The following is a 23,462-nucleotide window of genomic DNA, read 5'->3' as shown; positions in this document are numbered from 1 at the left end:
CCTCTGTCGATAAAAGGATTGTCTATACTACAGCACTACATCTGCAGCACAGTAGCTGTACCACTGCAGTGTAGACATACCCTAAGTAGGTGGCCATTTAGAGCATCATCATGTCTAAGGATATGTCTACACTTCAAGTTGGGGGTGTAATTCCCAAATCGAGGAAACATACCCACACTAGCTATAGTCACAGTAGTGCACGCAGCGGGAGGGACTAGCCACCTCAATTATGTGCTTAGCATCTCAGATGGGACCATACTCAGTGTGGTAGCCTCTCCCACAGCTTGCACTCCACTGTATTTTTAGCGCACTAGCTCAATCAGAGCTAGCACAGGTATGTCTCCTCAAGATGGGAATCACACCCCCAGCTCAAAGTGCAGATACCATCTGAGAGGACATCAGAAGAGCACAGAGGCTACTCATGAACTGAGCAGTTCCTCAGCTCTGACATTTCTGATCACCCACAAACCGCTGAGCAGACAGGTTACAGATGGAGGAAGGGCTGTTGAAAGCAAGGGGAGCCACCTGAGGTGGATTGGGAAGATAGAAGGTACAAAATTCTGCTTTTTGCCCAGGGTGCTAGTTCACGTAGTGCCAGTCTTGCTTTCAGCCAGAGCCATTTATACACTGACCAATCTTTTCTGTCTTACACATTCCAAAGGAGTCTGCCTTAAAGAATTACAATAAATAAGAGTCATCATATTTCCTTATATTATTTATACCTGGGGCATGAGAAACGGGAATCTTGGTCTTAAGTATTCACATCAAATATCATTTTCCTTCCTAAACTACACGATGAGGGGGGAGAAGCTACAGCATGAACCAAGGAGACATCTTTACTGCTATTATCAAAGGAGACCGAAAGCAAGGGAGGAACAAATGGGGGAGCAGGATGTCTCAGACATGGGAAAGCCAGATTCCCACCGGGCAACAGTGTTGTGGAGAAAGAACACATAGGCTGAGCCCATGGGGAGCTGGGTCTACAATGGAAGGGGAAAGCCATTCCCACCCTGTAATCCTACTTCTCCAAGGGGACAGAAATCAGACAACAGCAGCCATACTCCAAAGGTTTCCACTATCCCAGAGTCAAGCGGCATGTGACACCCCATATGGATTTTGTAGGTCTTACTAGATCAACACTCTTCACTCAGGACTTGACTCAGGCAAAGCCATTGCTGGAGATCAAAGACATGGATTTCCCTTAATGGCACTTCGCATTTTCCAGGTTCCCAGTGCTAAGCACAGGGCTATATGATGAGCAATTCACCAGGAGTGGGATCAGAGGAGATGGAAGAGGCTTATTGTAACACCGACCCTCTCCTCCTGCAAGTGCAGGGGTTAGTCTCCAAGTATTGCATTAAAACGGCTACTATATTTGATCTCTACAAAAAGGTCAAGATTCGTTGAAAGACTTTACCCAGCAGCATGTCAGCAAGAGGAAACAGGAACACTCACACACGATACGGCAATACCAACTGGCCTCATTCCCTTTAGCAAAGCATTCCTGGATCCCATTTGGAGGCACTGAGTGAAACAACAATAAATACCAAGCAATGAAAGTTAATCCATGTTCACAGCATTTTAATAAATAAAAATGAATAAACAAATAAATCCAGACCGATTCCAATGGCCCTTGCCAACTTCGTTATTTTTTAGTAAATGACTTCACGCAGGGACATGGAATGTTACAAGTATTTGGAGCCAATAAGTGTCACTCCACTGGCTTCAACTGGAGTTGAATCAGGTCATCGATGTTTTATAATTCACCACTCAAATCTGTAAATCAAGCTGATGTTGTCTAAGCTTTGCCTCCAGAGATAAAGCGTTGGTTGCAAACACTCCACATTTTTTTTTAATGCAGAAGGCGTGTAAAGTGATTGGCACACTTTATTTGAACCTAATTTCTAATTTGCTTTGATGTCAGCTCTGACTGCTCAGGAGTTGGTTTCCTCCAGGTATGGTGGGCTGTCACAATAAGGCTGGGGGGGTTCAATTAACTTTTGATGCATTGCAATATTCTTCACCTGCTGGAACACGGCTGCATGGTAAACAAGAAGCAGGAAGCATTATCTCCTGCAAATTGCAGTCAAACTTGTTTGTCTGAGCGATTGGCTGAAGTAGGACTGAGTGGAATTGTAGGCTCTAAAGTTTTACATTGTCTTATTTTTGAATGCAGGTTTTTTTGTATGTAATTCTACATTGGTAAGTTCAACTTTCATGATAAAGAGATTGCACTTGAGTACTTGTATTAGTTAATTTGAAAAATACTATTGCTTATTTATAGTGCAAATATTTGTAAAAAAAATAAAGTGAGCACTGTACACTTTGTATTGTGTTGTAATTGAAAACAATATATTTGAAAATATAGAAAACATTAAAAAATATTTAAATAAATGCTATTCTATTATAGTTTAGCAGCACCATTAATTGCGCAATTAATTTTTTTTAATCACTTGACACCCTAGTGAAAAGTCAATCCGATTTAAAATCATTTCATTTTTAATCATTATATTGATACTCATTAAAATGAAATAGTTTTAAAACCTATATTTTACTTTTTATCATTAATTCAGTCTGTTTAAATGGCTTAAAGAAAGCCCTCTTCCGTCCAGCAGTGAACTAGCCAGGACCACCATTGGAGACTGTAGTGTAGACAAGACTCTGGCTTTTATACCAATGGGTTGTTCAGCACTGCTTTGACAAAGTGGTAAAAATTGCATTGAGCCCTGTCCATCCTACAGCTTCCACTTGTGCTGTCATTGGTGAGGCGCACCCTCTGGGAACTGTGGCTCTGAAAAATCCTAGCTTAGACAAGGCCTTAGAGGCCTCATCCGGACAGTGATTTACATCACTACAGCAATGAAAATTCCTGTCTGGAACCAAGTGCATCACGGCAAACTTACTGTAGCTTCGGGGCTAACCAAGAGTCAAGAGGTCGCAATGTTTATTTGCTGCTCTTCCAGGCTCATTTTCCCATGAACTTGATGGATCCTCAAATGCCTTGTATTCCACAGCTTCCCGCTCCCTCGAAGGCTAACTGTGATTAATGTAAAGTCTTGTTTTAGTTGGAAAAGCTTCAGGGGGTTTTATGTTTTGTTTTGAAGAGAACCTCCTCTTTAAATATACTCAGATTCTTAACAGCTTTAAACGTGAGTTAGTAGTTGTAGAAGACCAATAAAAAGGTGAGGTTTTGTTTTGTTTTTTGAAATGTAAGCGTAACGGCATTGATCCTGCAAGAATAAATTACTCATACACATAGCCTTTACTTAAGGAGTCCCTCTGAATCCAGCGTACAACTCAAGTGAAAAAGGGTTGCGTGCCCAGGCTCTTAGAAAGGAGCAGGGTGACCTAGTGTAATGGATGAGGCCAGGGCCGTCCTTAGGATTTATGGGGCCTTACGCAGTATTATTAAACTGGCGCCCCTATGCCCGACGGCAGCCTGGGATGGGAGGAACGAGGCAGCAAAGGATACCGAGCCGCCCGGTCTGCCTCACAGCGGCGGAGAGTCACAGTTCCCTGCAGAGAGCCCCGTACCCTCTCCCTCATGCAGAATGCGCAGCACCAATGCATTTGGCTCTGTGAATATGCTCCCTGCCTAAGGAGCCTGCAGTGTGCACGCTGGGTGTATGGGAGCCGACCCGCTCTTACCTGCGGTCACAGGCGGTGGGTGAAGCTGCTGCTTCGGGAGGCTAGCTCCCCAGCCCCCCTCCCCAGCCACGTCAATACCCCGCCCCCACTCTGCCCAGACCTCACTTTCTCTCTTCCCTCCCCCTCCTTGATCACCTCCTTCCAGCCAAATCCCTGAACCCAAATGAAGCAAATTATATTTAGGAAAAAAAACCAAAAAAACCAGATATTGAAGAAGAGAGTGTTGGGTTGGTTTTTTTTCCCCTCTAAAAAAACAGGGCATGTCTTCCACTACATGCCAGAAGGTGAAGACTGGACATGCAGAAGGTACCTAATTTAAAGCACTAAATTTGAGAATAAAAAATGTCAGTCACAGGTTTTTTGATATACCCTGAAGTTTGTCAGAGATTTATTTGCAAAAAAAGACGGTTACTCACCTGTAGTAACTGGTGTTCTTCGAGATGTGTTGCTCCAATCCATTCCAGTTAGGTGTGCGCGCGCGCACGGCATCTCATCACTTTTTTTTTTTCGGCGGCAAGCCCGCCTGTCGTGGCCTGGCGCGGGGCGCTAATGGCTAAATATATACCTCCGTCCCGCGTCCCCTCCTCTTCTCCTTCTTGCCCCGCCCGAGGGAAGGGGAAGGAGGGGGGGTCTGGACGAGGAGAGCATCACATCAAAAGACACCAGTTACTACACACGTCTAACCGTCTTTTTTCTTCGAGTGTTTTTGCATTGCCCATTCCAGAATCCTTATTACTTTAGCTTACCGGTGGGGGGAGTGAGGCGTGGCGAGTGGCGGAGTAATAGCGAGGAGCCAAGGCTGCTCTGAACTGCACTGCGTGCCAAGACAGCGAGGTGAGGCGAAGGTGTGACTGAAGACCAGGTGGCCGCTGACCAGATCGACGGCTGGAAGGCAACCGCGAGGAAGGCGCGCGGCGATGAGGCGTGGTGGGGCGTGAGCGGCATGGCGGCGGCGGCGCGCGCGCGCAACAGGTTCGCAGGCATGCAGTCACCCAGCGACGATTGTCGAGGAGGAGACCGCTGTCTGCGCGGGGCGACGGCGACAAACAACGACTGGCGAACGGCTTGAACGCGCTTAATGCCGGCGGCGGCGGTAAAGGCGAGCCCTCGCGTGTTGTTCAGGTTTGAAGGGCGTGTTTTGCGTTTGCTGGACGAGGCGGGAGGAAAAGAAGACCGGAGGAAGATAAGGGGGTTGGGGGATTAGGGCCGGACCACCGGTACTGCCGGAAGCAGGGGCTGCTGGTGGTGGACGTGGGCCGGTGGCCCACCGCGGTGCCGGGTGGCGCGGAAACTCGCTCTCGATGATGCGATGTCGGCGAGAGGATGTCGGCGGAGGAGAGAGAGAGGAGTGGAGGTGGCAGTTTGGCCAGGGGGGGCAGGAAATCAGGGGGAGGTTTGACGCTTCCATCAGGTTTCGGGTTCAACGCGGCGGGGACGGGAAACGCCCCGGTTTCCGAAGGAAGGGAACCTTGACCGAAGATGGCACGACCTTGGAAGGCGGACGCGAAGGCGACCGGGGCGAGGACGGACTGCAAGAGACCTTGCGAATCCTGGAGAGAGACATTGCGAGAGGCTGGCCTACGGGCTCAGAAGGGATTCAGAGATGGTGAGTCGAACGCACGCAGAGAATGGTAGAACGCACTCAGGCATGGAAAGGGGAGGCAGCGGTCGCCTCCCGGTTTCGGATGCTGGAAGCTGAACTGCGGCTGGAGCAGCCCCTGGTGCGCGCCTCCTGCGAGCCACTGCTGCAGGTCAGCCACTCAGGACTCTGCGAGCCATGGCGATACCATGGAGGCGGACTGCAGGAGCGGGTGGGCCAGGTTGGGGAGGGCAGGAGAGGCACAGGCCACAGGGTGAGGAGAGAGGGGGTGGGCCAGTGCTGCGGGTGTGAGGTGCGGGCTCTGTCTCTCCGCCGAGCTTCAGCTGCACTCGCGGCTCGTGGGAACTGGAGGGGAGGGCAGGGGAGAGCAGCCGTGAGGGGAGGAAGGGGTAGAGGAGGCGCCGCCTGGCGAGGGGGTGGAAAAACAGCGGCGGGCAACAGGAGCTGGGCTCCGATGAGGGAGGAAACGAAACCCTGGCCTGAAAGCCCCTGGGCGAAGACTGGGTGCTCTGGCCTGGACGTGAGAGGAGATGGTGTGAGAGCCTGCCGGAGGGAGGAGTGTGGGGAGAGTGGGAAGAGAGGAACTCTGAGCGGAAGGGATGGAAGTGTTCTGCACTCCCGAAGAAAGGAGTCCCAAAGCATGAGGAAGACCAGGGGAAGAAGGATCGCGCACGCCCTTGCTTGTTCACACAGAAGAATTCGCATGCACCCCGGCATACATGTTGCACATTGGCGCTGTATTAGCCGTGCATACTGCGGCCTGCGCGCAGCGCGGGGAGATGGGCAGCTAGACGGATTCGGCGATGCAGCTCAGGGCAGGGAGCGCAGGGCGGCAGGCGGATCGCCCGCCGAGGCAGGACGGCCGCCGTGGCGGCGTGGGTGCGGAGGCGTGAAAGCCCCCCGGCGAGGTGGGTGACACGCGCGGCGGAGGGCCGGCGGAGGAGGCGAACCGAGGAGGGTGGCACGGGGCCACGGGAGGGCACGCGGGCACCGATCGGAGAGGTCTCTCGGCGAGGCCACCACGGCGGAGGATGAGAGTCCCGCCGCGTCTGCCGGGTGGTCTGCGGGGAGCGCCGTGGCGCAGCATCTGTGAGCCAGCCGGGTGGGGAGCGAGGAGCGGGTGGGAGCATGCGGAGGCGTCACGATGATGGGTGACACCGCCGGAGATGGTGAGGAGTGAGAGACAGGCCGGGCTATGGTGGAGGGAGACCGGCCTGAGAATGACGCCGCGGACCATCGATGAAAGTGGACTTCGCTGAGAAGGGATGAGTGGAGCCGAGGACGAGAGGAGAGAAGACCTGCCCGCTGAGGAGAGGGATCTGCCACCTGGCCCAGCACTAAGCATCGCCGGTCCACCGCGGACAGATCCGTCCTCTCTGTGGCGGGCGGAGCGGTGCGGCCACCGGCCGAGAGCCAGCGGAAAGACGCAGCGCGATGGTGGGCGATGGGCAACGCGGCAGCTGGGCCGCGTTGCGGCGCGTGGAGTGGTAGTGGCGTCGGTAAGGAGGAGGCGGAGTAGATGAGTAGAGAGGAGAGGCGGCGGCGCGTGAGGCGGCAAACCAATCGGGATCGGCGATGCGGAACTTGATGGTCCAGGAGGAGTGATGGATGATGGTCCTCGCGGCAACCTGGCGAAGGCGGGAGCAGTCCAGCTTCCCAAGGTGACAGAGGGGAAACAGGGTTCCGCCTGGAACTTGAAACTTAGGGATAAGCACCCAGAGCTAGCAGCGCTTGTCTTGGCCACTCTTTGCTTGCGCCGCTCTTGAGTCCTGAAGAGGACTTGAGAGGGCACCGCTGCTAGAGGGAGTGAGAAGAGGAGGACAGGACTGGTGGGAAGAGGAGTGGGCTGGGTGGGATCGAAAGCGGTATGTGACTGAGGCGTTTGAAACACCCACCTGTGTGAAGGAAAAAAAGGAGAAAGAATGGAAGAAAAAGAAAAAAAAAAGCGGGGATCAGGGGACTTGGCAAAAGAGATGGGCCGTCCTCGAATAACGGGGGAAAAGCGAGCGCCCGGCCCCCGGGGGGCCGCCCCTGCGAGGCCTGGGCCGGCGCCCCGCGGAGCCCGAGCGGGCGACGCGACGGCGGCTGGTTGCGGCGGGCTGGCCGGGGCGGGTGGCCGATAGCGGCGCATGTCGCGGCGGGTACGGCGCGGTCTCGCTGTCGTCGCGGCTGGGGCGCGCGGTCGCGGATGGCGTCGGCGGCGCTGGGTCTGGAAGGCATTCCGCCGTCTTCTCGGAAAACAGACCCTGGTAGAATCAGGCCGTAATCCTGGAGATATACCGGAACTCGGCGCACCTCGAAAGAGGAGAAGTCAGAGCCACGAGTCCGCCCGGGCACGCCCCTGCCGAGTCCGAGAGAGCCTCCAGGCGGCGCGGAGATGCAGCCGGGATAGGAGATCTGATCCCTCAACCGAGCTCCAACGCGGCCGAGGATGTCTGACGAGATGTTGATGGCAGAAGTGGGGGGCGAGGACAGGGAGCTTGCAATGTCTGGCAAAGAAGGCGGCGGCAAGGGCAATCCGCAGGCATGGCCGGAGCTGATATGTCTCAGGGCCGGGGCGCGGGATGTCCCGACGTCGTGGGGATGGTGGCGGAGTTAGGGTGGGCGGCGGAGCGGTGCGGTTGGCCGAGTGAGGGACCGGGAGTCGTCCGGAGTAGGGGTGGGAATATAGGTAGCCAGTTGAGGCTCGGAGTTTGGCACTCGCCACTCTGCGGCCAGCGTGCTGTAGTGGGAACTTGCCCGGGGAATTTTGAATTGGGGTTGGAATACGCCGTCCGCAGGCAATGCCACGCGACCAAGGCGCCGCCGGATGGGGACGGAGTCGGTGAAGTCCTCCACGGACTCCCGCCTGGCCGCACGCCGGGGCCTCGGCACGCCACCACGCGCCCGGCCAGCGCCTCCCTCGGCCGGTCATCGTCACGGCTGGCCCCTGGGCCTCGCCTGGCCCGCGCCCTGCTGCGCTGTTCGTGGCCGGGGGGCACCGGCTGGGCCGAGGAGGGTCGTCCAGAGGAGCTGGAGCCTGCGGAGGGAGGCCGGGAGCGCGGGCGGGGGGGTGGCGGTCCGAGAGGGAGAGGGGCGCGAGCGCAGGGAGGGAGGGTGGCCAGCTCCCCCCAGAGCCGGGAGGCCGCGTCCTCCCTGGCGGAAAGGGGGTGCCCTCGGGTCCGCCGCCCCCCCCACCTCCTGCCCGAGCCCTCGGCAGTGCGGCGGCGCGGGCGGCGGCAGGGCAGCCCAACCACCCGGCCTGGCGGGCCGGGACCGGGCCGGGGCGCCGCGAGCGGTGCCGAGGCGCGAGACCGGACGCCAGCGGGCGAGAGTGGCCCGCCGACAGCGGGAACGGGGCCGCCGCGGCGGACGGGCGCGAGCGACCGGCGGCGCGCGGAGCGGGCCGAACGGCGGACCGGGCGCGGGAGACGCGATGCCCAGCCGGACATCTGGACGGGGTGCGGCTGCGGTGCGCGCGACCGCGCGGCGCGGTGACCGAGGACTGGAGCGAGCGCCGACCGGGGACATGGACGGGATGGAGTACGAGACGGTACCCGGCGAAGACGGGTGGGCGGGACGCGGGCGCCGCGGGGGATGGTGCTGGTATGGATGAGACGGGCGCCGGATGGAGGGCGGGCCGGCGTGACGTGCCGGGCGCCGATCCGCGGGAGCGACGGGGGGGAGCGGCGAGACCGGGATCGATCCCGCGGCGCTTCCGCGGTGCGGCGGCCCGGGATGGGCGCTGGTGGTCCGGATCGGCGCCAGCGCGGCGGCGATCCTCCGGCGCGGTGCCGGCGCCGGTCTGGCGCGGGCGGGGAGGGGAGCGCGCGCGGCGGGGGCGCGCGCCGCGTTGGCCGCTCCACGGCTCCACGGCCGGTGCCGCCGGGCGGGGCGGGCGCGGCGCGCGGCGGGCCGGGCCAGAACACGCCGGTGCCGCCGCGCCACTGCCCGGGCGGCGCGCGCTGGGCGGTCGCGCCTTGGTGGCGGCACGCCTTTCGCGGTGGCGCGGCGCGCGCGCCGAGCGGGCTTGCCGGGCGCTTGCGCGGGCGGGCTTGCGGGTGCGGTGCCGTGCACAGCGCGCGGGTGCGCCGTGCGGGGCGCACCCTCGGCGCAGGGGGCCGGCGGGACGCGGCGCCGGGGAAGTTGGAGGCGGCCCCGGGTGGGTTTGAAGTCCGCGGCGGTGCGGAGCGCAGCCCCGCCGGCGAGCAGCCCGGCAGATAGCCGTCTGCACAGCGTGCGGCTCCGGGCGGTGCCAGATGCAAGGGCCACGCACAGCGAGGCACCTCATAAGCCAGCGGAGGGCTTCGCAGTGGGCTTAAAGCCCGGTGCAGCCTTCGAAGCCCCCCTCACCTTACCGCAAAAGGAGGAACTACCACTAAAGTACTACTAAAATCACTAACTAACTAACTATTGAACTAACTATACTAACAACTAAGGAACTATGTACTAACTAACTAGGCGAGAGAGGAAACCAGGGTATAGGAAAGCCGAGCTGGACAGCTGAAGGAACTGAGAAACGGGGGTGTAACTAGGGCGCAGGGGCGCACGGGCCGGCACTGGTTAAAAGGGGCGAAGGGCTTTAGCGAAAGAGCGAAGCACAAGAGACAGAGACCACTGCCGGCCACTGCCTGGCGCTCCGAGAACTTTGTAGTAAGGGCAAGTCAGCATTAAATATTATGGAATACATGATGCAGCTCTTCTCTGTTTTGCATTTTCTTAGGCCATGGCTACACTTGCAAATTTGCAGCGCTGCAGCAGGGTGTGAAAACACACCCTCTCCAGCGCTGCAAAGCGCCAGTGTGGTCAAAGCCCCAGCGCTGGGAGCGCGGCTCCCAGCGCTGTACGTTATTCCCCACAGGGAGGTGGAGTACGGACAGCGCTGGGAGAGCTCTCTCCCAGCGCTGGCGCTTTGACTACACTTAGCGCTTCAAAGCGCGGCAGCGCTTTGAAGTGCAAGTGTAGCCATAGCCTTAATCAGTATTTCAAAGCTCTTTTACAGTTTAAATGTACTCTTAAGCCTTCATAAAGTAATCATTTCAGATTACTATATATTTAACTCACTGAAACAAAGACATTATTTTAAATTAATCAGTCACAGAGGTTCAGTGTGTTTATAACAATGTTCATTGCTTTTAGAAAAAGGGAACACTAATTTATTTTGTGTGATCTCCATAACAATAGACATGTTTATGAAATTTCACCAACTTTAAAAAATGTTTCCAAAGATTTTAGGCATAACTAAGGATTTTATATCTTACTACGGTACTGATTTTGCTAGAGGGGTCTCTTAAAACTAGTTCAGCAAATAGTCAGAAGTAAAGAAAGGGAAACTCATTTGTCCAGCTATCTGGCAGGAAAGGGGTGTTGTCCCTTTAAAGGCTCTCTTCAAAGATTTTTTAGAGATGTGATTTTATCATCTTCAGCAACACACTAATGAAATATTTTTAAAGCAAATTTTAAACTAAGGTTCTGTAGAGTAACATGTTCGGAGTACACTTAGATAATGTTTTGACCCCTCCGCCACATATTACAGTCATGCACAACTGTTTTTGTCAGTAAATTCAGAAACTGACAGTATATACCTGGTGGTTGGCAAATGCCTGTTCAATGACTTCATTACCACTTGAATGGCTCTTTAAACAGTTTCATTGTTGTGCTAATAGATCTGGCACACCGGAAGGCCTTTTCACTTTTAAGTTACCAGATCCCCTCTGGAGTAAGAGTCACCAGACTGCAGCAGACGGCTGTGGGAGCCTGCAGGAAGGGTCAGAACAGGAATAGGAATGGGTGGGAGGGTGGACACTAAGACCAAGGGGTGCCCCAAATTTTAGGGTGCCCTATGCAGCCGTGTATGCTGCGTGCGCCTAAGGATGGCCTTGGATAAGAATATTCAGTCCCACCCTTCCATCACTACTTTGTTGTATACCAGGGTACATTTGTGGAACAGTGTCCCAAATCCAAATGGATCAGAGAGACCATCCTCAACAGTGGTCTCAGGAGAGATCTTCAAAAAGCCCAAATGGTAGTTTGTCTTTCCAAGAGAACTTGGCCACCTAACTGCCCTTTGTACCTTTGGAAATCTCCCCATTAGTTAAGATTCTAACAAAGAACAATTCATTTGAATTGCCATTCAAGTTTATAGGATGATGTCATTATTCACAGTGTGCGTCTTGTCAGTTTAAATCACTGGGAATCATCAAGAAAGGGACAGATAAGAAGACAGAAAATATCATATTGCCTCTATATAAATCCATGGTATACCCACACCTTGAATACTGAAGATGTGGTCGCCCCATCTCAAAAAAGATATATTGGAATTGGAAAAGGTTCAGAAAAGGGCAACAAAAATGATTAGGGGTATGGAACAGCTTTTGTCTTAGGAGAGATGAATAAGAGTGGGACTTTTCATCTTGGAAAAGAGGCGACTAAGAGGGGATATGATAGAGGTGTATAAAATCATGAGTGGGATAGAGAAAGTAAATAAGGAAGTGTTATTTGCTCCTTCTCATAATACAAGAACAAGGGGTCACCAAATGAAATTAATAGGTAGCAGGTTTAAAACAAACACAAGAAAGTATTTTTTCCACGCAACGCACTGTCAACCTCTGGAACTCCTTGCCAACACTATAACGGGGTTCAAAAGGGAGCTAGATATATTAATGGAAGATGAATGGCTATTAGCCAGGATAGGCAGGGATGGTGTCCCTAGCCTCTGTTTGCCAGAAGCTGGGATTGGGTGACAGGGTATGGATCACTTGATGATAACCTCTCTGTTCATTCCCTTTGGGGCACCTGCCATTGGCCACTGTCAGAGGACAGGATACTGGGCTTGCTGGACCTTTGGTCTGACCCAGTATGGCCATTCTTATGTTCTTATGTAAATCCAGTCAAAGGGACTCTAGTCAAGACTTGTTGGACTAAAATTAGACATAACGCCTTTGCCTTCATTCATAGGCATGTATATGAAACACGCATCCACAATTGCAAACAAACCAGCTGATCGGAGTTTTGCTGACTGGGTGGGGTCAACTCTCAGAGAAGCTGGGATTGTGGCACTATTTCAGCAGCCCACATAAAGGAGGCAGAGATCGATTTTTGGGGAACAGCAGAAAGTGTAATACTGAGAGTCTTTTTATGTAAAGGTTCCGTTAGGGCCTGTCAGTGTTGATGGTGTCTATTAAAATAAAATGCTGAACAGTGCCTGTAAAGTAACAGACTCAGGCTCATAAGGTGACTTCCAAGAGCCTTATAATTAACTTGTTATATTACAGTAATGCCTGGAAGTCTTAACCATGATCAAGACTCCCTGATGTGAGGCCCTCAACTGGCAACTGGCCACCAGTAGTGACTGGACGTGCCCCAAAGAACTTACAATCCAAAAAGAGAAGATAGTGTGTGGGAGAAAGAGAGTCTATCTCCATTTTACCTCTGGACTTGCCCAGTGTCACAAAGGAAGTCTGTGGCAGACCTATGAATTGAATCCAGATCACCTGAACAGACATCAGATGCCACAACCATAAAGCCATCTTATACTCAAATATCAGGGGGTTGCCGTGTTGGTTTGAATCCACAAAAACAACGAGGAGTCCGGTGGCACCTTAAAGACTAACAGATTTATTTAGGTATAAGTACCATAGTACCAATGTGGACACAAGAACAAATGGATATAAACTGGACACTAGGAAGTTTAGACTTGAAATTAGATGAAGGTTTCTAGCCATTAGAGGAGTAAAGTTCTGGAACAGCCTTCCAAGGGGAGCAGTGGGGGCAAAAGACATATCTGGCTTCAAGACTAAGCTTGATAAGTTTATGGAGGGGATGGTATGATGGGATAGCCTAATTTTGGCAATTAATTGATCTTTGATTATCAGCAGGTAAGTATGCCCAATGGTCTGTGATGGGATGTTAGATGGGGTGGGATCTGAGTTACTACAGAGAATTCTTTCCTGGGTGCTGGCTGGTGAGTCTTGCCCACATGCTCAGGGTTTAACTGATCGCCATATTTGGGATCAGGAAGGAATTTTCCTCCAGGGCAGATTGGCAGAGGCCCTGGAGGTTTTTCACCTTCCTCTGCAGTGTGGGGCACGGGTCACTTGCTGGAGAATTCTCTGCACCTTGAGGTCTTTAAACCACGATTTGAGGACTTCAATAACTCAGACATGGGTTTGTTACAGGAGTGGGTGGGTGAGATTCTGTGGCCTGCATTGTGCAGGAGGTCAGACTAGATGATCATAATGGTCCCTTCTGACCTTAAAGTCTATGAGACTCCTCGTTGTTGTTTTTACACTAAAATGTAGATTAGAGGATCAAAGAACTGATTTGCCAGAGGACTGGCACTAGATCCTTTCAACTTCAGGTCCCTCTACAGTGGAGAAGAGTGTGGACAGCTCCAATGATGGCTTTTCCACACGGCCCTAACAACATGTTTCAGTCCCTGTTTTGGAGGGACCAACTCTAGGGACAATAGGATATAAAAGTTTCAAAGTCCACCCAATACATGGCTTCTCCACTGAGCTGACAATTAGCACCAACGAGGGAGGGAGGGTGTTTTTTCTGTGAACATCTATCAGGAATTAACTAAAGCAGCGGCTATCAATCTTTCCAGACTACTGTACCCCTTTTAGGTGTCTACTTTGTTTTGTGTACCCCCCAAGTTTCACCTCACTTAAACTACTTGTTTGCAAAATCAGACATAAAAATACAAGAGTGTTATGGCACACTATTACCGAAAAATTGCTTATTTTATAATTATATGGTAAAAATGAGAAAATAAGTAAAATTGGAATATAACTATTGTACTTACATTTCAGTGTATTGTATATTGAGCAGTATAAACGAGCCATTGTTTGCATGAAATTTTAGTTTGTACTGACTTCGCTAATGCTTTTTATGTAGCTTGTTGTAAAACTAGGCAAATATCTAGATGAGTTGATGTACTCCCTGGAAGACTTCTGCATAGTCCCAAAGCATCCATATAGCTCATTTCACACTGGCTGCACAACGGAAGTGAGATGATTAAGACTTTTGGTGTCTACTGGCCAGTCTTAATTTAAACCGGTGGCCTAATATTTATTATTTTTATATATATGTTGTTTGCAGTGTTGTTGTAGCTGGGTTGGTCCCAGGATATGAGAAAGACAGGTGGGAGAGCTCAGTGGGGTTTGCAAGCTTGTCCCTTTCACCTACAGAAGTTGGTCTGGTAAAAGATACTCTGAAACCTGTTATCCACCTTGTCGCTCTGATATTTTTAAATATGACAGTTATGGGGCAGTTTCGGGATTGGGCCTATGGGCAGAGCTCCTGGTGAAGTGAATGGGAGCTGAAGTCTTGAGCACATTTCCAGTGGGAAAACAAGTTGTTCCAGAATTTTGAAAGCTGGCAAGAAACCCAGCTTTCCAAGAGACTGGAGTTACATGGGACAAATCCAATGCTGCTACTCAGCAACTCTGTTTCTCAGAGAAATATAGTGAGAAGCACAATAAGGCCAACAGAGAACTAAAAATATCCTAGGGCTTAACCCTCATTGTACATACATCTCTACCCAGCTATAGCGCTGTCCTCAGGAGCCAAAAAAATCTTACTGCGGTACAGGCAAAACTGCGTTATATCGAACTTGCTTTGATCCGCCGGAGTGCGCAGCCCCCTCTCCCCGCCGGAGCACTGCTTTACCATGTTATATCCGAATTCATGTTATATCAGGTCGAGTTATATCGGGGTAGAGGTGTACTGTCATTTAACATGCTGAAGTCATGATTTTATCATACATATCAGCAATATATTATGCAGCACAGTTGCTCAATTAGCAACAGTAATACCAGGGATGGGTTATGGCAACGTAATAGGCAGTGGTACATTACAGCTACCTGCTGAGCCCAGCTGGGATGTCACATATGAAAGAAATAAGTCTCAGAGACAGGAGTACATCAAGAGGAGCAACTCTAGTAGGGGGAGAATCTGCCCCAAACGTTAAAAGAGGGTAGGAAGAAAAGCATGTTCGGGTGGGAGCCCAACAATTTGCTGAATCCGGGTACCATTTTTATTTAGTCTTTATGCTTCCCTGGATTATTCCTGAAAATTCTACTCATGCAAGGCTGCTAAACATCTCTGAGACAGGCTCTAATTCAAGTCATCTTTCCCTTTCAGAGAATAATGGCATCAGATTCCAAATAATTAAATCAGACAAAATCTAGAGCTAAGATGCTGCAAGAGTTGATATTGTTCATGTAGCAGCAGGCCAATCTGACACTCCTTAGTGGATGTGAGTGTGCAGTTACTGCATGAAGCTCTGAGCCCATTGACAATAGTTAATGGATGGCAGTTATCTTCCAGGAGCCAAAAAGTGCCTTTTGACTAAACGTTATTGAAACTTCTCATTTTGGTCCTTGAATTCCCCCTTGGTAGGCAACATCCCCTTCATGTAACCTCTCCTTGTTGATTAATGAAACTTGGCAAAGTGGAGCAACTCCATGCCAAAAGCAGCACAAAATCCTAAATTTCCTCAAATCCTTGAGGTGGAAATGCAGACAACCATCACCATTTCCTGTCTTCACTTAGCTGTGAGCTAGCTGAAAGTACTCAAATAGGCTGTGCTTCCTTCCTAGCACTCCTACCAATGGCTTCACATTCAAAGCAATTGCAGCCATCTCTTGTATACAATTACTGCCCTTTTACAGCCTCACCTTGTCTAATTCCCCACTACCAGGGCCGGCTCCAGACCCCAGCACGCCAAGCGCGTGCTAGGGGTGGCATGCTGCGGGGGGGCGCTCTGCCAGTCACCGGGAGGGCGGCAGGCGGCTCCGGTGGACCTCCCGCAGGCGTGCCTGCGGAGGGTCCGCTGGTTCCACGGCTCCGGTGGACCTCCCGCAGGCGTGCCTGCGGAGGGTCCGCTGGTCCCGCGGCTTTGGTGGAGCATCCGCAGGCACACCTGCGGGAGGTCCACCGGAGCCACGGAACCAGCGACCGGCAGAGCGCCTTCCGCGGCGTGCTGCTGTGCTTGGGGCGGTGAAATTGCTAGAGCCGCCCCTGCCCACTACAGATCACGGCTCCAGTCAGACGCCACTTGCATTTTCAGTAACTTCTCATATCAGTTGCCTACAACTCCAGCAACTTAGAAAGCCCTGCTGCCTGCAAAGTTAACAGGCTTTAAAACCTTGGGTACAATTCTCACATAACGCTAAAACTCAGCTCTGTGGATCATTAATGTCCATGGCACCTTACTGTGCTGGTGTCAGAACAACTAACCTCTGTGGTCAGTAGATCCAGCAATGTAATGAATGTAACATTCACATATGAAGTTCTTGGGTGTTCAGGTTCTAGCTCAATATTTTTTATGCAATATTTGTTATTAGGGAGGCAGTAGAGCCTAATGGATAGGGCATGGGACATGATTCAATTCCTGGCTCTGCCAAGGGCCTGCTGGCTGTCTTTGGGCAAGTTGCTTCCCTGCTCTGTGCCTCAGTTTCACACATTTTTTTAAATGGGGAAAATGATACTGACCTCTTTTGTAAAGTGCTTTGAGATCTACTGGTGGAAAGCACTAGAGAAGAACTACTAGTAGTAAATATTTATATGGTAGCGGTGCCTACAATTCCCAGTTGGGATTGGAGCTCCATTGCAACAGGCATTGTACGAACAGTGTCAGAGGGCTTTCCCTCCACCCTCCCACTTCCCTGGTTCTTGTCACGCAGACAGCAAGCAGCAAAAGACCAGAAGGCCGAAGCGCAGACAATGCGACGTTTATTGGGGTTAGTTTCCAAGCAAGCATATTCGGAAGCCCTTCACGCCAGTCAGACCTATCTCTATCCACCGACAGAGTCTGTTTCACAGTGTTCCGTTCCCAGCTCTGACGCCGCAGAGCGTTTACCCCGCGTCCCCCTTCCCAGCTCTGATGCCGCAGAGCATTGCCTGTGTCCCTGTTCCCTATTCCCCGTTCCCCCCCTTAGCAAACATGATTCCAGTTTCCCTCCCCCCACACTTCCTGTTTGACCCATTTATAATAGTGATATTCTCAGCCATACCTTAACTAATCATTTTACTGAAATTTAACTAACCAGTCCTAACATATTGTAACATAATTCTCTAACCAATTATATTCCACTACCCTAATTAATTTACCCCTAGCAAAATTAATTATACAGCAGACAGAAACAATTAGAGAACAAGATAGATTAACAATAGAAAAGTGAGGCCAGAAAGACAAAAGATCTGTTTCATTATCTGGTGGCGATGGGCACTATCAGGACAGGATCACCTTCCTAACAGCCCAATACCGTCTTATTTCAATGTGACTGGTTTTCAATGTGAGGATGTGACTGTAGGCTCCCAGCTTATTGCTGCCCCTGCTGCTTTAGGGCCTGTGGCTGTGGGCTACGACACGCCACTTCCAAAGCGCTGCCCCTGCAGCAGCGCCCGGCAGCAGCGCTAAGTGTCAGCACCAGCGCGCGCTGGCGCGCTGTCCACCTCCTCCTCCCTGTATAAGTAGGGGCATTTCCAGCAGATCGGGGATGATTCATTCCCTCCTCTCAGCACAGCAGCACTGTCATTCACATTTGGTGTCTGTGTTCAGTTTTTGGGCCACACAGGGATGTGAGGATGTGGAAGGAGGAGAGAGAGTCCAGAGGAGGGCAAAAAAATTAGGGGGGGGAGGGAATGAGAGGAGGAGGAGGCTGAGGAGACTGGGATTTAGAGTGAGAGAAGAGAGAAGAGAGGAGGATTTGATAGCTGCTTTTTCAACTTCCTGAGAAGGGGGATAAAGAGGGGAGATCTCAGTGGATCTCTCAGGAGAAGAGATGAACAGAGACAAGTTGCAGAGGGAGAGGGTTGCAGAGGGGAGGTGGAAAGGAGTTTAGGGGAAAAGGGTAGGAAAACTAGGAACTGGTAGGGGGTGGAATGGGTTACCTTAGGAGGTAGTGGAATCTCCTTCCTTAGAGGCTTTTAGGGTGGGCCCTGGCTGGGATGATTTGGGATGATTTAGTTGGGTTTTGTCCTTGGTTGGATTGACTCCTGGACCCCCTCCCAACTCCCTCTGATAACCCTGGATGATATGACGAATTGCGCTGGGAGCCATGCAGCAGCAGCCTGCGACCACACTGGCGCCACTGCTGGGCTCGCACCGGCCAGCGCTGGAGAGGTGTTTTTCACACCCTTGTGTTTGCGCTGCTGCTGCAGCGTGTAAAATTGGCCTTAGCCCTTAGCCTAAGAACAAGGCTCCTAGGAGAGAGAGAGAAGACACAGGCACACTTGATTTTGATTTTTTCCTTTTGTTTATTTATTTATAACTAAGTAATAATAAAAATTAAATTAAATTCTATATTCTAAAACAACACCAAGACACACCTGATGGACCCTGATTCTATAATGATCTAAGAGACACAAGAAGAGTAAGTAAGGACAAACACAACAAAGGAGGTGCAGAAAGAATTGGTACAGGCTTTGTTATTAGGGTTTGCTGTTTTGTTTTGGGGTGCAGGCAAGGAGCTGAAAAAAAGGGGAAGGGGAGAAGAGGAAAAAAGGAAGGAAGGCAGCGAAGCAACAAGCTGGGTTTTAGAGGCAGAGTAAAAAACTTGCACACACACACTACCATTAAACACACAAAACACACATTACTATGGGAAAATGAGAGGAATCTCCCACTATGATTAAGAGTTAGTATTAGTTTTATTTTTTAATTTGTGTTTTTAAGTTTTTTATTTTATTAGTTGGAACATGGAACAAACTGAAAGTCGGGTGATCAGAGAAAGTAGGAGGGAATGAACAGAACAGGTAATCATCGATCGATCCATCCCAAATCATCTCCCCCATCCATCAGCACTTCTGCCCTCCTGCCCATCCTGAATCATATCCATCCCTTTTTTTTTTTTTTTGTTCTCTGTTCCTTTCTCACTCTTCACTCCTTCCTCTCCAAGTCTTGAATTCTGTTTGAATTGAAGAAAAAAAAATTTGTTGGTTTTTTTTTTTTATTGCCTTTTAATTTTTTTTTTTGAAATTTCTTGTGTTAATAAGTGAATGTGAGAAGTAAATTAATTTCTCTTTACAAATCTTCATCTTATCCTTATTTATTTTATCCCCACTTCCTCATATCCCCTTTTTCCAGTTCTTTCCAAGCTACTCTCTCCTTTATTATTTCTCTCTCCATACCCCGGAATCTAATCTCTCCTTTTTTTTTGTCTTTTTTCTAATTTTTTTATCTTTTTTATATCTTTTTTTTTTCATCCATCCACATCTTCATATCTGTGGTGTACATGGGGTGTGTCATGATGCATATATATTTTTGCCTTATATTTTTATTTTGTATCTCTTTCTATTTTTTTATATTTTTTCTTGTTTTTTTTGAGTGGATATGCATTTTATTCTATGTTTTTCTTTTTACAAGATCTCTTTCTAACAACTCCAAGATCTCTTAACAGCCCATCATTACTATGTATAGTTGGGATTATTTTTTTATTTATTTTTTATTTATTATTTTTAATTTTTCATTTTATTTTCCATTTATTCATCTTTTATTTTATTTGCTTTATTTATTTTGTTGTATCTCACTTTTTAGCCCTTTTTTTTTTTTCCTGATTCCAGTTGACTTATCTGCATGTTGAACAGACAGCCTCGGAGTACAGACTTTATTACCCTCTCTGATATTTGAAAACTGACATTTTATCCTCTACCCCTTATTTTCTATCTTCCATGAGCCACCACCACCCATTTACCAATCCATGAGAGGACCATGACAGCTTACTTTGCATAAGAGCCTTCAAGGCTTTTTACCAAATCTAAGGCCACTATCCAATTGTCTTCTTTGTCACTTGCTTGTGACCCCCATCCACTATGTATGATTGTTCTCCCAAAATGATTTCCCTTTTCAAACAAAAAACAATTCCTTACAAAAAAATGCAAATTATTCTTTTCTAAAACAATTTGATCTATCCTATTGACTCATTTATTCTTTACTATCTGAAGCCACTGTCTGCCTGGGTTTACTAGTTTCCAAATTACGGCCCTATTTTTAAAATTATATTAAAATTTGGCATCATCATAGTTATCCTTCAGTAATTTGATCCTTCATTAGTTTGATACAGAGGTCACATTAAAGTTCCTTCAGTTCTGCACAGCTACATTTAACTTCCTTCAGTCTTTCTGTGATTACTTTCTGTTCCTTCCACTATCCTCCTGATCAGACCTTCATATATTTAGTTTATCAGTATGTTCCAAAACCCTCTCTAATACAAAACAGACATCTGGACCTCAACACCCTGCTCCCCAAGCCTAAGTCTGTATGGCAGTATCTAAAGAGAAGGCTGTTAGCCATATAGGATTTAGGAGATAATGCTGACAAGCTGTGATTCTACCCAGTAGAAGGCAGAGGTGCACATGCACAGTAGCAAGTTTTTACAGTATTACGTGTCCAGAGGAGAACATAAGAGACTGGACACTTAGCCAAACCTCTCTATAGATGCAAGCAAAGGACTGAGACACAAAACTCCAAGCATGGCTCTACCACAGATTTCCTTTTATGACCTTGGTTAAAGCATTCTGCGTGTCAGTTTCCCCATCTGTGAAAGTGATGATAATACTTACTCATTCCCCAGGGCTATTGTGAAAATTAATATTTGTAAAGCCCTTTGAAGAGGAAAAGTAAAAGTCAATATTTCCCTTGTATCTGCAGAGCTATTCTTACAGAAAAGTCCTATGGTGTTTAATAGAGATGAAACCAATAGGAGTCTGTAGAATTGCAATAGTGCTATACAGATGGGATCCTAAAATCTACAGAATGTAATAAAGTACAAGATCCTGTATGGGGAAAAATGTAAGCATCCTATAAACTTTATAGCACGAATTTAAAAAGACAGGCCCAATCTCTATCTCAGTATAGGAAGAGACAGAACAGGACTGGGAAAGGAAGGGACAGAAAAGAGACAAAACTCTGGTATTGGAGGAAAATGACTTAAGAGGCAGAGAATTTAAATGAAACGTGCCGTGTAAGTGTCTAGGGAAAACAGCGTGAAGAGAGGAAATGATGTCCCTGCTATGAAAATCAAGGGAAGCCAGGAAAGATATAAATTCTTCATACATCAGTGAATTAGCAGTGACTACTCAGGGAAGAGGTTTGAAAAAAATTATGTCAACAGGGGAGACGGGGAAAACATTGCAGAGAAAGAGCTGGTGTGGAATTTGCAGGCTGCAAAGTAGAGTCATGGCAAAGGTGCCAATGAAATGTGTGTTATGAATTACTGATACAAATACAGGAGATGGACGCTCTCCACAGAAAGGGTTAAAAGCAGAACCACACAGTATGTTACGGAGGTGGTGTGGGTTAAGCACTTTGCATGCCGACTACCCTGGACAAAGCCATGTAATGTGAACAGAAAATGCCAAGGAGCTGATGGGGCAGGCAGGATGCAAGAACAAAAGGCTTGGTTGGGGGGGCATGGGGAGAAGCCAAGAGAGAAGCTGCTAGATAAAAGTACTGATAACTCTGAGCCCAGACTGGGCTGTCTGCAAGTGAATTGCTTGTTTTTGGTTGCTCATCTCTGTTGTAAATCAACATATTTTCTGTACATGCTAAAAATACAACAAACTAAGAGGTAACAGCAGAAATCTGGACATTCATTTCTCTCCCAGCGTGAGAGAGACAAGCCCTAAAGCTCCCAAAATTCAGCACGAGACAACCATAGCAGCCCGCTGAACACAGATCTCCAAGTAGCAGAGTCCCTACGAAATGCCATGTGATCATTCAGACTATACAGTAACAACACCACCTTTCAGTCATGAATAGCAAAGCATGGCATTAACATTAATACAGCCTCACTGCACTCCTGTGAGGCCAGGGAATATTGCTACCCCCAGTTTGCAGAAGGCCATCTGAGGCATGGAAAGGTAAATGACTTGCCCAAGGTCATACAGCAAGTCAGCAACAGAGCCAGGAAGATGATGCAGATGATCTAACTCCCAGTATACGACTCTGCCTCCCCCCCCGCACACCCGCCAATACTTTTAAATTAGACTTTGGAACTCGTTGCTACATGATGTGGTATAAGCCAAGAACTTAGCAAGATGCAAAGAATCTTTAACAGGACCATCCACAGTTGTACTAGTTAATGCTAGCCAAAAATTAAAAAGAGGAGTTTTGGAAGGGAAATAAAAACCTCATGCTTTGTGGCTTGAGCCTAACTCTAAATATTAGGGGTTAGGAAGAGACCTTCATGGTGGGCAACTTATCCCACATCTGCCCACTGTGGGTTTTTTTGCACCTTCTTCTGAAGCATATGGTGCCAGTCAGTGACTGTCAGAGACAGGATACTGAACCAAATGGACCAGAGATCTGATCCAGTCTGGCCATGCCTATATTCCCAACAAAATCCCTATAGTCTATCTCTATAAACAGACAACTTAGACAATTCAGTTCCTGGCAGAGAGACGCCCTGGCTAGAGGTTGTTTTCAAAATAGTGAGGAAAAGACTGAAAATATTCCTGGATGGAATTAGATTCTCCCCGTCATCTGCATTCTTTTCTTTCTATTTGCCACTTCAGAAACTGCCTCTGGCCAAAACTTCCCCACCAGGAACTGAACATGATCTCAGCTGTCTGCTGACAGATATCCACTTACAGCATGTAAGGAAGTGATTTCTCTCATAGTCCGTGCTGATATTGCAAAAGGGCCCAGGGAGTCATTCACCGAGAAAGTGCTGAGGATGTAGGTACAGGTAAATTCACAAGCCCAAGGACTGGACTGACCTTCAGCCCATTCCTTCACTCCTGGGCCTCTCTCTGCTGATTAGGACCAATTCTCCACTGTCCTCAACTTTGTGTAGTCATTCAAGCCAGCGTGAAGTGAGTGTAAAATGGTACTATTTTTAACTGGTAGCATTTAATAGCAATTTTGCTCCAGTGTAAGCGACTACCCAGATGAAGGGCAAAGGAGAATCAGGCCCTGAGAGAACGGAAATAGCTTTATTAGGCGCATTAGGAATCGTAACCTGTGTATGCACACACGTGCACGCACACACACACACACGCATATTAACATACATATGCACAAGCAGTGGGCTACATTAAAAAAAGTCAGCATTACAAACAGCTACAGATATACTACGTTTCCTGTCTCCTCCACCACATGTATACACCCCCGCTCCACACACAGTGACTGAATAAGAAATAACTGTGCAGCATCTATTGGGAAAAGTTGACCATGTAGAAAACAGGTCCGATGTCTGACAAATAGCAGTTTGTAATTGCTTGTGCA

The 23,462-nt window shown here is 49.2% G+C and overlaps 1 protein-coding gene across 6 annotated transcripts in view; it reads right to left on the bottom strand.

The window, feature by feature from the left end:
• The window catches only part of SEMA5B (semaphorin 5B), a 351,645-nt gene that overhangs the window by 260,925 nt on the left and 67,258 nt on the right, over positions 1 to 23,462 (bottom strand). The window contains exon 1 of one of the 6 annotated variants that reach the window (XM_039494192.1): positions 1,418 to 1,436. The exons of the other annotated variants lie outside the window; for them this stretch is intronic. The gene's annotated coding sequence lies outside the window, so the exon portion shown is untranslated. Of the gene's footprint in view, positions 1 to 1,417; positions 1,437 to 23,462 lie in introns of those variants that run through there. 6 annotated transcript variants of the gene reach the window in all.

This window comes from Mauremys reevesii, linkage group 11, assembly GCF_016161935.1.
Source record: "Mauremys reevesii isolate NIE-2019 linkage group 11, ASM1616193v1, whole genome shotgun sequence".
NCBI lineage: Eukaryota > Metazoa > Chordata > Testudines > Geoemydidae > Mauremys > Mauremys reevesii.
The sequence above is the reverse complement of the archived record's forward strand: the minus strand, read 5'-3'. Positions and strand labels throughout refer to the sequence as shown.